At 43.4% G+C, this 16,560-nt stretch overlaps 1 pseudogene; it reads left to right on the top strand.

Annotated features, from left to right (window-relative positions):
- LOC124013864 overlaps positions 1-16,350 on the top strand; it is a 38,828-nt pseudogene extending 22,478 nt beyond the window's left edge.
- The last annotated feature ends 210 nt before the right edge of the window (positions 16,351-16,560 follow it).

Raw genomic sequence — 16,560 nt, 5'->3', positions numbered from 1 at the left:
CTGACTAATTCGTTTTGATTTGAACCCCTCCCCTCCGGTTTCCCCGCTTCTTACTCTATGACGGGACAAAATGTATCCAGATATTTTGAGGTCCAACCTGGATTCGGTCGTGCTGCAGCTCAAGAGGCTAGGTACCGACGACTTGGTACATTTCGACTTTATGGACCCACCAGGTAAGAGGTCTTATATTGCATTTAGACTAAAGGGATCCATTTTGTTTTTGTGATACTAGGGGCCCTATCCAGTCAATCTCAGTCGACACTAAATGAACATTCTTGCTGTGCATTGTGTGTGTATTCAGTGTGATTGTATACGTTGCTGACAGTTTGTTTCACAGTGCAAATCACAAAGCCAAACATGCATTTCTTTCACAGAAAAAAAAGGCGAATGCTCTTGACTCATCCTGGAAACCCTGTTACGGAGATTGATTGAATTGGACCCGAAGTTGTATATTGTGGGCTTTGATAAATAACATCATGGTGAATTTGTCTCACTGATCACAGAACCATCTGTTAAGGTCCAATGAACAGACATAGACCGGTAGAAACTGTTGCTCTGATGTCCACAGAACCTTTTGTTTAGCTGTAGATGTTTGATGTATGACACCCAATCTGGATCAGCTAGGTCACTTGAGAGCTTAAATCTTACAACAACAACAACAAAAAATCACATTCTGGAGAAGATAATAATAAATAAATAATAATTTATAAGTCTTGAAAGTTGAGCAGAATGGTGGGATTGGACCTTGTGGTTCTTTGCTCTTTTGTCAGAATAGGTGGTTAAACTCCACTGTCAAAAGAAGTCTGTTTCTATCCGCTTTGTGGGTACATGGTGTAGTTTGTGGCTGGTCGGTCAGTGTGTTTGGGCTACCGCTTCTCCAAGCGCTCCCCCAGTTCATCCGTACTGGGCCGGAGCCTGGACAGAACACACAGAGGCACTTTGTCTCATCCCAATGTCACACTCGAGAGACACTAAGCCAGGCCACTAACTTCCTTCCCTTCCCAGCAGCCCTAGAGCCAATGCGCCGTGTGTTCTCTTACTCTCCCCAAGGAGAACCCACCTTCCCTCGGCCTCTCTCTACCTAGCCTTAAGCCCACACACACTCCCCCTCTCTCTCCACCTTAATACAGTTTTCATCTCCCCTCCGAGATTAAACCCATCTCTCCCCATCCGCTGCGGCAAACGCCATTTTGAGAATGAAATTGGTTACATCAATAGCCCCGGTATCACCTTGGCTATTGCCTTCTCTTTATATTCCGCCAATGAAACGTGACTGACCTACTCTCCCTACCTCCGCCACCCACCCCCCTCACCCACCGCTATACGTCTCCCAGCATGCAAGCTTTAGCCCCCCGCCGGCCCACTCAAGCCCTGACCATTAAGTCTAATTGGAAATGAGGGGAAGGAATGATGACCTTATTCATCTACACTGAAAAATATATATAAAACGCAACAATTTTTTTTTTTTTTACAGAGTTCATAAAACTCTTTACAGTTCATAAAAGAAAATCAGTCAATTGAAATAAATTCATTAGGCCCTAATCTATTGATTTCACATGACTTGCTATTGGAGGGCTTAGGCCCACCCACTGGGGAGCCAGGCCCAGCCAATCAGTGATTTTTTACAGACACACATAGTCCTCAGAAATAAGCCTTTTTGTGCATCTGGATAATGTCTGGGATTTTTTAAATTTCAGCTCATGAAACCAACACTTTCCACATTGCGTTTATATTATGGAATATATGGAAGTTGTACACGCTGTCAGTGGAGGCGCTGGGTTTGTCTAACTAGCTGCTCAGCGCCCCGGGTACACAAGCTGATTGGAACAGAAAGATAAAGAGCCGGAGGAGGCTGTGCCATCGCTCCAACGCACTGCAAAGCTTCTCCTCCAAGAAAAGCCTTTGTATCTCGCTGGCACACAGGTCAATTTGACATGCGGTGCAGAAGAACCACTCCCTGAAAGGCTACGCCGGAGTTGTGGGTTCAGCCAAGTGAATCTCTGGACCTGGTTAAAGAGAGCCATGGAATTGGATCTCCAGGTAGAGGGGCATGATTGGAACATATTTTTCTCCTTAGCCTGTTTGATTGTCCAGGTGTTCGCTTCATTAGGATGGGAATGGGAACACACACACACACACACACACAAAACAAAGCGTCTGCTCAACAAAGGGCTTGAGAGAAGAAATGCTTCCTTGAGACAATTGAAAACCTTGGTTGCTCGATAATGGTGTGGGGGATGCTTCACATTAGCCTTTTGTTTTAATTTGTCATTCATTTGGGCACATTAAAAGGATTTAATCATGACTTGGGTTTGTGCTACTGTTATTAAGACAAAGTGGGAATATTGTCATGGAGCTGCTGTCCATTGTGGCTGTATTTCATGAAACGGAACAGGCAGGCTGATACCTAGGAGTGGGCTAGGATTATCAAGGGTTATCAAAGAACCCAGGCATGAAGGCCATTGGCCTTTGTTCTGTGTTAGGCTAGATTGGAGTTCGGCCTGAATCTTAGGGTGGAATTTAGAATCTCCGTTGCAACCAGGGAGCACATAAACGGCCTGTCTATTTCTCTGTTGACCTGCCTCGCGCCACACTCAATAAGTACCGTGGCGTGAACCCATATGGAAAATCTAAGAGAAATCAGTAGCGATTTACAGGAAGGACCAGCCCTGGGTGGGATTCATTTGCTTTGTGACATTTGCAGAGTAGTACATTTCAAAGCCTATGTGAGTTTAATGTACCTTTTAGCCTTTAGTAACATTGATTTGGCCCTTGGTTAATATATTGGATTCTTGTGTATTGAGGCGGTCAATAGTTTCTTTCTGATGAGGTGAGCCATAGATTGCATTTCCTGTAAAATCGGATTTTCGTCGACAAGGAGTGGGTGAGCCACAAGCCATTGGTGTAGTAACACACTGGCATCAACATGGTTGAATCAACATCATTAAACTCACATTGGCTCCCGAGTGACGCAGTGGTCTAAGACACTGCATCTCACTGCAAGAGGCCTGGTTCGAATCCAGGCTGCATTACATCCGGCTGTGATTGGGAGTCCCATAGGGCGGCGCACAATTGGCCCAGCATCGTCCGGGTTTGTAAATAAGAATTTGTTCTTACCTGACAAAAGCAATTAAATTGAACCAACGTCGAATTGACGTCTGTGCCCAGTGATGCAGCTAGCTCTCACCTTTAGTATAAAAAGTAGGGTTGATGCCCCAAATCGATATTTGTTCATCATAAGAATATACCCCCTTGCATTTTGAAAGAGGCTTTTTTCTTCCTTATTTGAAAGAGATGAAAGGGAACAACACGGCCCTCAGCTGAAGCTAATTTTCAGTTAACATGCAACTGGTCATTAGGCTTCAATTCTCCCGAGCCAAAGGTCAATAATTGCATCTTGGGGAAAAATCTTTTAACCAAACATTGGGAGCCTTGTGTTGATGCATTAAGTTAAGGGTTCCCCTGTAATTGCATTAGTTGTTTTGAATCGGGGGAGCGGAGGATTAAAAATGAGCCTCCCCGCCACGGTTACAAAATTGGCATCCAGGGTAACGGCCATCATATACACACACAGAGGTGCTTTCCTTCTGTTCTCCTGTACCTTCTCTGCCATCCCTTATTCTTCCTTGTTTTCTCTCCAATTTCAAAATGTATTCAACTGCTCCAACGAGATCCTGTCCATCACAGCCATGCTGTCAGGTAATGGTCAGGGAGAAAAGTGTGCTATGCCAATCACAAGCCTCCATCCGTCACTATTGTAAGCGATACGCTGTCTTGTGAAAAGTTGTATATTCATGGCAAATTTGCCCTCCATCCCCCACAAAATATAGATTCAGTGAACTGCACCTGTTGCTACTTTTCCCCTTAGTTATCCAGATGATTCTCCCTTTCAACCTTGACCCCTTTCTTGTTTAGTCTATTTGACCAGACAATTTTTGGAGATAATGAGATATTTAGATAATTAGTAATGAACTTCTCCTGAAACCTAATATTTTGATGTGCTTAGGTTTGCAAACAACATTTGTTGACACTCAATTTGTTTGTATGGTGTCTAGAGCTGGTCCATTTCACACCAGCTGTTTCATTAGAAAAACATATATTTGTCCGGGAAAGATCGGAAAACCATGCCTCTTTGTCAGTGTAGCAATACCATCTCTCTAGCACTGAGACCAACAAGAGCGGTTTAAAGGAGGTGTAATCTCAGTAACGATGTTGATGAATGTGATTTGACTGCGGCTGACAGCAAATGTAATCTCATGGTGCTTTAGATCTGCCTACTACAGACAGACTAGTCTTTGCTCCCTGCATGTAGATGGGAGAGGGCATGAAGGTTCGCCCACGACCCCACTGGGCGCAGTGATGTACAGTGCCTTGCGAAAGTATTCACCCCCTTTGGCATTTTTCCTATTTTGTTGCCTTTCAACCTGGAATGAAAATAGTTTGGGAGTTTGTATCATTTGATTTACATAACATGCCTAACACTTTGAAGATGCTAAATATTTGTGAAATAAACAAGACAAAAAAGACTTTGTAGAGCCACCTTTTGCAGCAATTACAGCTGCAAGTCTCTTGTGATATGTCTCTATAAACTTGGCACATCAAGCCACTGGGATTTTTGCCCATTCAAGGCAAAACTGCTCCAGCTCCTTCAAGTTGGATGCGTTCCTGCTGTTGCACTGCAATATTTGTCATACCACAGATTCTCAACTGGATTGAGGTCTGGGCTTTGATTAGGCCATTCCAAGACATTTAAATGTTTCCCCTTAAACCACTCAAGTGTTGCTTTAGCAGCATGCTTAGGGTCATTGTCCTGCTGGAAGGTGAACCTCCGTCCCAGTCTCAAATCTCTGGAAGACTGAAACAGGTTTCCCTCAAGGATTTCCCTGTATTTAGCGCCATCCATCAATTCTGACCAGTTTCCAGTCCCTGCCAATGAAAAACATCCCCACAGCATGATGCTGCCACCACCATGGTTCACTGTACGGATGGTGTTCTCAGGGTGATGTGTTGGGTTTGTGCCAGACATAGCGTTTTCCTTGATGGCCAAAAAGCTACATTTTAGTCTCATCTCAGTACCTTCTTCCATATGGTTGGGGAGTCTCCCACATGCCTTTTGGCGAACACCAAACGTGTTTGCTTATTTGTTTCTCTAAGCAATGGCTTTTTTCTGTCCACTGTTCCGTAAAGCCTAGCTCTGTGGAGTGTACGGCTTAAAGTGGTCCTTTGGGTTTTTCCAGCTCCTTCAGGGTTATCTTTGGTCTCTTTGTTGCATCTCTGATTAAATGCCCCCCTTGCCTGGTCCGTGAGTTTTGGTGGGCGGCGCCTCTCTTGGCAGGTTTGTTGTGGTGCCATATTCTTTCCATTTTTAATAACAGATTTAATGGTGCTCCGTGGGATGTTTAAAGTTTTGGATATTTTTTATAACCCAACCCTGATCTGTACTTCTCCACAACTTTGTCCCTGACCTGTTTGGAGAGCTCCTTGGTCTTCATGGTGCCGCTTGCTTGGTGATTCCCCTTTCTTAGTGGTGTTGCAGCATCTGGGACCTTTCAGAACATGTGTATATATATACACTGAGATCATGTGACACTTAGATTGCACACAGGTGGACTTTAACTAATTATGGGACTTCTTAAGGTAATTGGTTGCACCAGATCTTATTTAGGGGCTTCTTAGCAAAGGGGGTGAATACATATGTACACACCACTTTTCTGTTTTTTAATTTATTTTTTAAAATCATGTAATTTTTCCCCATTTCATTTCACCAATTTGGACTATTTTGTGTATGTCCATGACATTAAATCCAAATAAAAATCGATTTAAATTACAGGCTGTAATGCAACAAAATAGGAAAAACGCCAAGGCCAATACTTTTGCAAGGCACTATATTGAAAAGAGGGATAGCAAAAGGAGCTAGAGGTATCAGTCAGTTAATATTTGTCAGGCAGGAAACATTTGTGTCTACAGTAAATTAATGAGTTTATAGGCTAGTCTCAGCAGGACCAATGTGCTCTGGCAGTAATTGCACTTTAGGCTTGCCAAAGTAGAATGCTCCTCATTGAGATTAATCCGCTACGTTTGAATGGGGGGAAAGGGAATTTAACTAGCTAGCTGTTTGGACACACCACACATTTATAACGGGTGTTTCAGTGAACCAGTTTTCTGCTGAGTTCACTACTGAGTCAGCAGTGGAACCTAGGCCTAGCATCGCACAGGCAACCAAGTGCAGGGGTTCGTTAAACACTCAGCTTTCACCGGTTAAGTCCATGACGGAGCATGCTTTGACGTGAGGCGGCTCCTAGCAAGTTGTGGGAGGGCGGGAGGTGTTTGATGCAATCTTGATGGACGAGTGCTTTTCCGCTTGGGTGCAAGATCAGGGTTTTCCCTCTCTTAACTGCTCAGGCGCAGATTGAGTGGTTAGGAGGACACTTTGCCTTTGGTCTCTTTCTGCACCACCGCTTAAAGACTTTGAGTCAGATGCAGGCTAGATTCATGGATGTCCTTTTGCCAACAACTGAGTAAATATACTTTTTTTGGGGGGGGGGGGGTTCCTTCACACTATCCCAACTCTCCCACCTCCCTTCACCTCCTGTTCCAATATGCACCTGTATTCCCTGTGAAGTGCTCTCTGACCTTGTTCCTCTCTATGGGAATTGATTCAATCATACCTATGGGTGGCTGTGTTGGAGTTCATACCAACCTCGTTTAGTCCCACAGTGTTTCGTGTGTGACCCACGGAGGCTAGGAAGGCGGCCGAGAAGTCAAAGATAAGGTTCACCCACATTGATGGAAATCACCTGACCCTCCTCAACGTGAATCACACCTTCAAACAGAGTATGTGTCCTTCACTAAAATGTCCATCAAGCATGCTTTGTAACCCAGGACTAGACTAAATCTGTCTCCGGTAAACCAACCTTAATGTCACCTAACATAAATCTCTCGACTCTCACAGACCACGAGTTTGCGCAGTGGTGCTACGAGAACTTTGTGAACTACCGGTCGCTGACAACGTGCACCAGCAGCTGTCCCGGATCATGGACCTCTTCAACCTGCCCCGCCGGATTCTTCATGCAGGTCAGTGCTCACCGGCCAAACAGAGAAAGTGCCCAGAGGGTTCTGTCTCAGTATGTGTCATCATGCTCGACGGTGCCATTATGTTCCCAATCAACACAGCACTTTGGCTGACAATGTGTTGGTTACGCTATCCTTACAAACCGCATAGCATATCATTACAGCAGTAGGTACTACTGGTATGTTAGCTAGCTACCTCGTTAGTTGGCTACTAATACATTGAACTTGCCAGTATATTAACTATATGCCATCTAACTAGCTATCCAACGTTTATTGACTTGATTATTCATGTCATTCTTAGCTCAGTGGTATAGTTGTTGTGTGTTCAATGAACATAAATTTTCTCTGGCTATCTACTCCGATTTCAAAGCACTCTCGTCTGAGTGTGCCAGAGCACAGAATAACTGATGAACAAATGCTCAACACCCGTTTAATATGGCCGGTGTCACTAAACGTCAGCAAAAAAAATAGTAATTCAATTGTTGCCAGCAGCACAGTTACAGTGACCAACGCTCTGGATAATGTGGAAACAGCCTAATCAGGTCTGCTATGGAGAGTAAAATGGTCAAAGTGAGGTATTTTCTCATTTGTGTCTGAAAGTAGCTAGCCAGTTAGCTTGTGTGCTTGACTTCAGTGCAGTTGTGATGGTCAGAATGCTCGGCTCAACCCTACTCCTTCGGCCAGTGTGCACAATGAACGCTCTGAGAGGGGAAACACTCAGAATTTACGAATGGACAATCTGACAAAGCTCTGAATTTAAGAATGCCCAGATCACACTCTGACACTCAAGATTGAATTTATGAACACAAAAATGCCTAGCTAGTAATTTGTTATGCTCACAAGAGGTTGCATAGCAACAGAATCAAGTTCCGGTAGACAAGCATAGCGCTAGTATGCTCAACTGAATGGATAGTTTGTGTACAATATACTAAAATGAACTGATAGTACATAGTAGATACTGTATAAACTCATTCTCTGATAGAGTTCAGTGTGTCAAATCGGAGGGTCTGCTGTCCGGACCTCTGGCAGTCTATGGGGGTGCCACAGGGTTCAATTCTTGGACCGACTCTCTTCTCTGTATACATCAATGATGTCGCTCTTGCTGCTGGTGAGTCTCTGATCCACCTCTACGCAGATGACACCATTCTGTATACTTCTGGCCCTTCTTTGGACACTGTGTTAACAACCCTCCAGGCAAGCTTCAATGCCATACAACTCTCCTTCCGTGGCCCCCAATTGCTCTTAAATACAAGTAAAACTAAATGCATGCTCTTCAACCGATCGCTGCCTTCACCTGCCCCTCTGTCCAACATCACTACTCTGGACGGCTCTGACTTAGAATACGTGGACAACTACAAATACCAAGGTGTCTGGTTAGACTGTAAACTCTCCTTCTAGACCCACATCAAACATCTCCAATCCAAAGTTAAATCTAGAATTGGCTTCCTATTTCGCAACAAAGCATCCTTCACTCACGCTGCCAAACATACCCTTGTAAAACTGACCATCCTACCAATCCTCGACTTTGGCGATGTCATTTATAAAATAGCCTCCAATATCCTACTCAACAAATTGGATGCAGTCTATCACAGTGCAATCCGTTTTGTCACCAAAGCCCCATATACTACCCACCATTGCGACCTGTACGCTCTCGCTGGCTGGCCCTCGCTTCATACTCTTCGCCAAACCCATTGGCTCCATGTCATCTACAAGACCCTGCTAGGTAAAGTCCCTCCTTATCTCAGCTCACTGGTCACCATAGCATCTCCCACCTGTAGCACGCGTTCCAGCAGATATATCTCTCTGGTCACCCCTAAAACCAATTCTTCCTTTGGCCGCCTCTCCTTCCAGTTCTCTGCTGCCAATGACTGGAACAAACTACAAAAATCTCTGAAACTGGAAACACTTATCTCCCTCACTAGCTTTAAGCACCAGCTGTCAGAGCAGCTCATAGATTACTGCACCTGTACATAGCCCATCTATAATTTATCCCAAACAACTACCTCTTCCCCTACTGTATTTATTTATTTTGCTCCTTTGCACCCCATTATTTTTATTTCTACTTTGCACATTATTCCACTGCAAATCTACCATTCCAGTGTTTTACTTGCTATATTCTATTTACTTTGCCACCATGGCCTTTTTTGCCTTTACTTCCCTTATCTCACCTCATTTGCTCACATTGTATATAGACTTGTTTATACTGTATTATTGACTGTATGTTTGTTTTACTCCATGTGTAACTCTGTGTCGTTGTATGTGTCGAGCTGCTTTGCTTTATCTTGGCCAGGTCGCAATTGTAAGTGAGAACTTGTTCTCAACTTGCCTACCTGGTTAAACAAAGGTGAAAAAAAATAAAGTATGTACTATGTTAGTGTGGATATTCGAACACAGCCCTAGTCAATGAGTGTGCAAAACACGTGATTTCCATTGCAGACTGACCAAGTGAATCCAGGTGAAAGCTAGGATCCTTTGTTGATGTCACGAGTTAAATCCACTTCAAATCAGTGTAGATGAAGGGGAGGAGACACCTGTCTGTCAATAAGGATTTTTAAGCCTTAAGACAATTGAGACATGGATTCTTTGTGTGCCATTCAGAGAGTGAATGGACAAGACAAAAGATTGAAGTTCCTTTGAATGGTTATAATAGGTGCTAGGCACACTGGTTTGAGTGTGTCGAGAACTGCAAAGCTGCTGGGTTTTTTCACGTTCAACAGTTTCCTTTGTATCAAGAATGGTCCACACCCCAAAGGACATCCAGCCAACTTGACAACTGTGGGAAGCATTGGAGTCAACATGGGCCAATATCCCTGTGGAATGCTTTCGACAACTTGTAGTATGAGTGCCCTTGCCTCTTGTCACAAACTGTTGCAAGTTGATGAGGAACCTCTGGCTGGAGACTGCATCCTGTTAGATACACACTCAGTTTATTGGGTACACCTGTCTAGGTACCGGGTCAGTCCCCCCCTTTGCCTCCAGAACAGCCGGAGTTATTCAGGGCATTTAACAAGGTGTCGGAAACTTTCCACAGGGATGTTGGTCCATGCTGACAGGATGGCATCATGTAGTTGCTGCAGATTGGACAGCGGTACATTCATGCTGTGAACAGCCTGTTCCATCTCATCCCAGCTCTATTGGGTTGAGGTCTGGGGACTGCGCAGGCCACCCAAGTAAACTGAACTCGATGTCATGTTCCACTCCTCAAATTGTCCCGACGATCAAACCACGCTCAGTCACTTAGGTCACTCTTTTTGTCCATTTTAATGTTCAATCGAACTGTAACTGAATGCCTCGATGCCTGTCTGCCAGCTTTATATAGCAAGCCATGTCCACACGACTCACTGACTGTATAAGTGATCAATTTTCGTGAATGGTGTAGTGAATCTAATAAACTAGCCGGTGCGACTAGTTAAGCTTATGCACAGCTGAATAATAACACACCACAAGTGTTCATTAAATTGACTGTTACGTGAAAAACAAAAATGCTCATATACAGGCTATAGCACTTAACAAAACAAGATACCGGATACTTGGGAAGTAGATAAAGGGCTTTATTGCCAAAATTCCACAGAGTCAGATGAACTCATGGATACCATTTTTATGTATTTGCATCCAGTATGAAGTAAGTTAAATAGGTTACATTCAGTCCCAGAAAGGTAACTTTTCTAGCTAGCTTATCACGTCACCCTAAAACCTTTTGTTTAATGCAAACCATAACGCAAAGTATGCTGATTGGCTGCAAAAACGTTAACTGGGTTCCATGACTGGTAGCTCACTTTCTTGACAAACCGTTGCATGTGTCTTGAGTGTCTTGAGAGTGATGTCTGCAACCAGTTGTTGTGTCTTTACTGTCATTAAATTGAAGACTTATAGTTATCAAAGATTCTCTGTAATTAGTATTACGCAATCAACTGATTAATCATGTAACTGTAATTAACTAGGAAGTCGGGCACCAAGGAAAAATATTCAGATAAAGTTATAATTTCCTAAAATAACTTTTTTCAGATATTTTATCTGATCAATTAGTATTCAAATTAATGAATTATTTACTTTACCTCACGTTAGTCTCATTCCAAACGTCGTAAAACAGTTGGTTATCTGCACAAACCCAGTCTTCACTATGAGTCATCCATACATCAATTGTCTTAAATCATTTATTTATTACTAACTAAGTCATTCACAGAAATGCATAAACAAACAGTAAATATGGTTACAAGAAATGATATGAGAATGTGCCCTAGTGGGCTATGGTGGCTTGTTAGACAAAAGGGGAAGTGGGGGTCGACGAAGAAGTCACTACAAAGTGATAATTATAACAATTGAAATGCTAATCATTTGCACATGAACGCTCACTCATTCGGGAACAATTGCAATCAATATATATATATATTTATGCTCAGTGTGTTTTGATCGCTGGTGAAAAATTTGTTTATTTTGTAGAATTGTCCGTCTCTCTCCCTCTCTCTATGTCATGGTTATAGTGGTTAGTTCAGAGTGACATTCATTATTTTCGTTATAGAATGGATGTGTCGGCAGTTGTTGTTCTTCGTGTTCAATGATACCGAATTCCTAGCTGCAGACTAGTAATTAATATCAAAGACTTGTTCTTATTCTGTCGGTATCGATAGTCTTAGAGTTTAACCACGTGGTATGGTTAAAAGATTCAGCAATGGTCTACAACCTTTGTCCTCTCCTAATGGAGAAAAACATGGTCTGGTGATCATTTCTCAAAGTTGGGTTTTATTCGGAATTACAGAAAAGGGGCTGTCCCAGGGTGCCTGACCCTAATTGGGCTCAAGGGTGGTCCTCTGATTTAGTTAACTCCAATTCCCTTTTTGAGTTTTACTTCATTAAAACAGTCCAACATCACATTTTAAAATTGTGTAAACAGTATCATACTCACTCATTCATTACATTTACATTTAAGTCATTTAGCAGACGCTCTTATCCAGAGCGACTTACAAATTGGATCTTATACAACAATTAGATGTAAACCTCATATCTGAGGCTATTATATAAACAGCGTTATGGTAATGTGGCCACACCGTCTCCTATGAGCTTCCCCAAGTTGTAACAAACGGACCATTTCGTAGCTGGATTCTTCACCGATCTTTTATACTTTCTCCGGAACGCGAAATTTGTTCGTACCTCAAGTTCTGTGAGGTGGAAGAAATTCCTTTGTGCTCTATGAAAATGTACTCTCTCTATACTGTGTGTCCATGAGGAGATCATCAGGAATTTACGACGTCTCTCTGACCACAGCAGCCTAGTTGAAGGAGGAAAGGGGGAGGCAGAGAGGGGGTGGGGGGTGGGGTTCGCCACACCCAAAGAAGGCAACGTCATGACACAGTCTTAAAGCAATATGCACACAATATCCCATATTGACAAATCAAAAACGGGTTTAGAAATTTCTGCAAATCTATTAAAAATGAAATCTTATTTACATAAGTATTCAGGCCCTTTGCTATGAGACTCAAAATTGAGCTCAGATGCATCCTGTTTCCATTGATCATCTTTGAGATGTATCTACACCTTGATTAGAGTCCACCTATGGTGAATGATTGGACATGATTTGTTAAGTCACACACCTGTCTATAAAGGTCCCACAGTTGACAGTGAATGTCAGAGCAAAAACCAAGCCATAAGGTTGAAGGAATTGTTCGTTGAGTTCTGAGACAGGATTGTGTCGAGGCACAGATCTGGGAAAGGGTGCCAAAACATTTCTGCAGCATTGAGGGTCCAAGAAAACTGGCCTGCATCATTCTTAAATGGAATAAGTTCGGAACCACCAAGACTCTTCCTAGAGTTGGCCGCCCGGCCAAACTGAGCAATCGGGGGAGAAGAGCCTTAGTCAGGGTGGTGACCAAGTGCCTGATGGTCACTCTGACAAAGCTCTAGAGTTAATCTGTGGAGATGGGAGAACAACCATCTCTGCAGCATCCCACCAATCAGGCCTTTATGGTAGTGGCCAGACAGATGCCACTCCTCAGTAAGGCACATGACAACCCACTTGGAGTTCGCCTAAAGGCACATAAAGACTCTCAAACCATGAGAAACGTAGTGTAGATTATCTGGTCTGATGAAAGATTGAACTCCTTGGCCTGAATGCCAAGCATCAAGTCTGGAGGAAACCTGGCTCTATCCCTCTGTAGCAGTATAGCTTCCGTCCCTCTCCTCGCCCCTACCTGGGCTCGAACCAGGGACCCTCTGCACACATCAACAACTGACACCCACAAAGCATCATTAACCATTGCGCCACAAAAGCCGGAACAACTACTTCTGGGTCTCAGAGCGAGTGATGTCACCGATTAAAACACTATTAGCACGCACCACCGCTAACTAGCTAGCCATTTCACATCGGTTACACCTACGGTGAAGTATGGTGGTGGTAGCATAATGCTGTGGGGATGTTCTTCAGCAGTAGGGACTGGGAGACTAGTCAAGATCAAGGGAAAAATGAACGGAGCAAAGTACAGAGAGCTAGCTCCAGAGCGCTCAGGGCCTCAGACCGGGGCAAAGGTTCACCTTCCAACAGCACAATGACCCTGAGCACACAGCCACGACTATGCAGGAGTGGCCTACGGGACAAGTTTCCAAATGTCCAATGAGTGGCCCAGCCAGAGCCCGGACTTGAACACGATCAAACATCTCTGGAGAGCCCTGAAAATAGCTGTGCCGCAACGCTCCCCAAACAACCTGACAGAGCTTGAGAGGATCTGCAGAGAAGATTTGGAGAAACTCCCCAAACACAGGTGTGCCAAGCTTGTAGCCACATTCCCAAGAAGACTCGAGGCTGTAATCGCTGCCAAAGGTGCTTCAACAAAGTACTGAATAAAGAGTCGAAATGCTTATGTAAATGTGACATGAGTTTTATTTTTAATAAATTAGCAAAACATTTTAAAACCTGTTTTTGCTATGTCATTATGGGGTATTGTGTGTAGATTGAGGGAAAAAGCTATTTTGTAACATAACAAAAATGTGGAAAAAGTTAAGGGGGTCTGAATACTTTCCCTAAACTTGGTAAATCAGGATGTACAGTGTCTATCAATAGAGATTTACCATTGAAATCTAAATATTACCATTATGTTGTTAGATTAGGTAAGACAAAGTTACATTTGATGTATTAAAAAATGTATTAATCTCTGGATCAACTTATCAAAATGTTCTAATGTAATGATATTGAATATCGGCATAAAATATCAGACCAACATCGGCCTCCTTGATGCCCCCCCAATTTCTTTATTTTTAAATCGGTGTCAGCCTGCAAAAAAAATGCATGTCAGTCGTTGAAACACAACAAGTCAAGATACTTATTGTAATGGATAGCCTCCCCTAGGTGTGCACACACAGGCGCTACCAGTTAAACACATAATAAGAAGTCAATTTGCTGCCCACTCAGGGAAAATAAATGACATTTTGTTGAAAGTCCATTTCCGGAGGGAACCTGAAAACATGCGACCTGACAAGTTGAATTACGACATTAATATTTAAATATTTGTCAACGTTAACCTTTATCACAAAGACAAATTTGTAGCTCATGTTGCAGTTTAGGGGCGTTTGAACGCACCTCTTTGTTCGGAGAGGTCTTTATTGAGACTGATTGCCCTGGTTAATCGCAACAGCCGTCGTCTGCATATTAAAGTACCACGAAAGGAAACAAGAAAACTCACCGCCCTCTTAACTTGGCGAAGTTTAAATCGCCAATGCCCAGAGTTGCCGCTTCCCTGCCCCTTTTCTGTGGAATTGATTGTGTTCATTGTACATTAAGGTAGGCACTACATTCCATGAGGTCAGTGTTGTTCAACCGTACTAGTCCCATTTGGCATCAAGTAACCTACATGGTAATAACTGTTCGATTGTTGCATCACTTCAGGCTAGAAAACAAACCTACATAAGGGGAGCGCTGGGTCAGGAAACGTGTTAAAAGCGTATGGACTTTGTGATACTGTATGGGTTTGATTTTGATAATACAGGTCTGTGGAATTGATTTTGACATGTACTGTAGTTTGTCTTGTGTGCCCTGTCTGGCTAATATCTAGCCTACTTTTTCTTGTCTGTCTGTGTGTCTACCAGGTAGCCCATTTGGAGCACACGGGCCAGTACCTGATGGTGAAGGACAACCAGGTGGTCCAGCTGCACCAGTCCTGTGTGCGATATACAATGAGTTTGTGCTGACCACCAAGAACTACATCCGCACCTGCACCGACATCAAACCAGAGTGGTATTTAGAAAACATTGTTTGCATTGTTAGGTATACTGCACTGTTGGAAACAAGCATTTGACTGCACCTTTCTGTAAAATATGTGTACGCTGTCAGCAGCTTACTGGCTGCCTAGCCCTATATCCATCTTGTCTAGTGAGTGTGCAGGCCTATAGTCAGTCCTCTCCTATATACTGCTAGGTGTGTGTCTATGTGCTTGCCTGCAGTCAACCCGCCTGCTCCGATATTCCTCTAGACAAGCAGTCAGCTTGCTCCTTGTGTGTGTGTGTGTGTGTGTGTGTGTGTGTGTGTGTGTGTGTGTGTGTGTGTGTGTGTGTGTGTGTGTGTGTGTGTGTGTGTGTGTGTGTGTGTGTGTGTGTGTGTGTGTGTGTGTGTGTGAGTGAGAGAGAGAGAGAGACCGTGTGCACATTGTTGGATTACGTGGGTGTTTGTTCATCTGTCTGTGTGTGCTTGCACATTTATGTGTCGGATGAAGTGTCTGCGGCAATCTGTGTGTGAAAGCCTTCACTCACTCACTCACTCACTCACTCACTCACTCACTCACTCACTCACTCACTCACTCACTCACTCACTCACTCACTCACTCACTCACACACACACACACACACGTCATGACTAATATGTTTACTTGTCTCCTTTCCCAGGCTGGTGAAAATCGCCCCGCAGTACTAAGAGATGGATAACTTCCCCAACTGTGAAGCCAAGAGACAGTTGTAGTGCATCGTCGCTAAACTCTCAACCAAGGAATACTCTGTACTAACACTGTAGTGTGCACGAGAACAATACCATCACCACCAGCACTAAGGAACTCTGAACTCTTCATCTGAGCCTTGAATTTTGTTTATTTTTTACCACCTGTGGTCATTGTGATTAACAGGTGGTTGGCATTGCGGTTGATCCGGGTTGGGAGTGAGCGGTCAACACCATTACCGTCATTGACCATGTTAAAGCATAACCATTTATGTAGATGTTGACTTTCCTCTTAAGAACGTGTCAACTCTCACCAAAATGTACTTAGGTACAGAATGTCCATGCTAATTCATTGAACAAACTTTGACTTCAATTAATGGGAAAAAATACATCTCAGCTTTGACTGTTTAGAACCTACCGTCTTGCTTGTTCAGACAGCTTTGTTATTGGGTGGGGGGGTGAGCTCAGAAGGTTGAAATGTTAAATGTATTTTAATAGCAGCAAAGCAGGAAGTAAAAGAAGGAAGTGTACCCATCAATATCGGCTGCGATCATATGATTCAACTCAAATGACATGAC

This window comes from Oncorhynchus gorbuscha, linkage group LG25 (genome assembly GCF_021184085.1).
Source record: "Oncorhynchus gorbuscha isolate QuinsamMale2020 ecotype Even-year linkage group LG25, OgorEven_v1.0, whole genome shotgun sequence".
In the NCBI taxonomy this organism is placed as follows: domain Eukaryota; kingdom Metazoa; phylum Chordata; class Actinopteri; order Salmoniformes; family Salmonidae; genus Oncorhynchus; species Oncorhynchus gorbuscha.
This window is presented reverse-complemented; position numbering and strand designations above follow the sequence as displayed.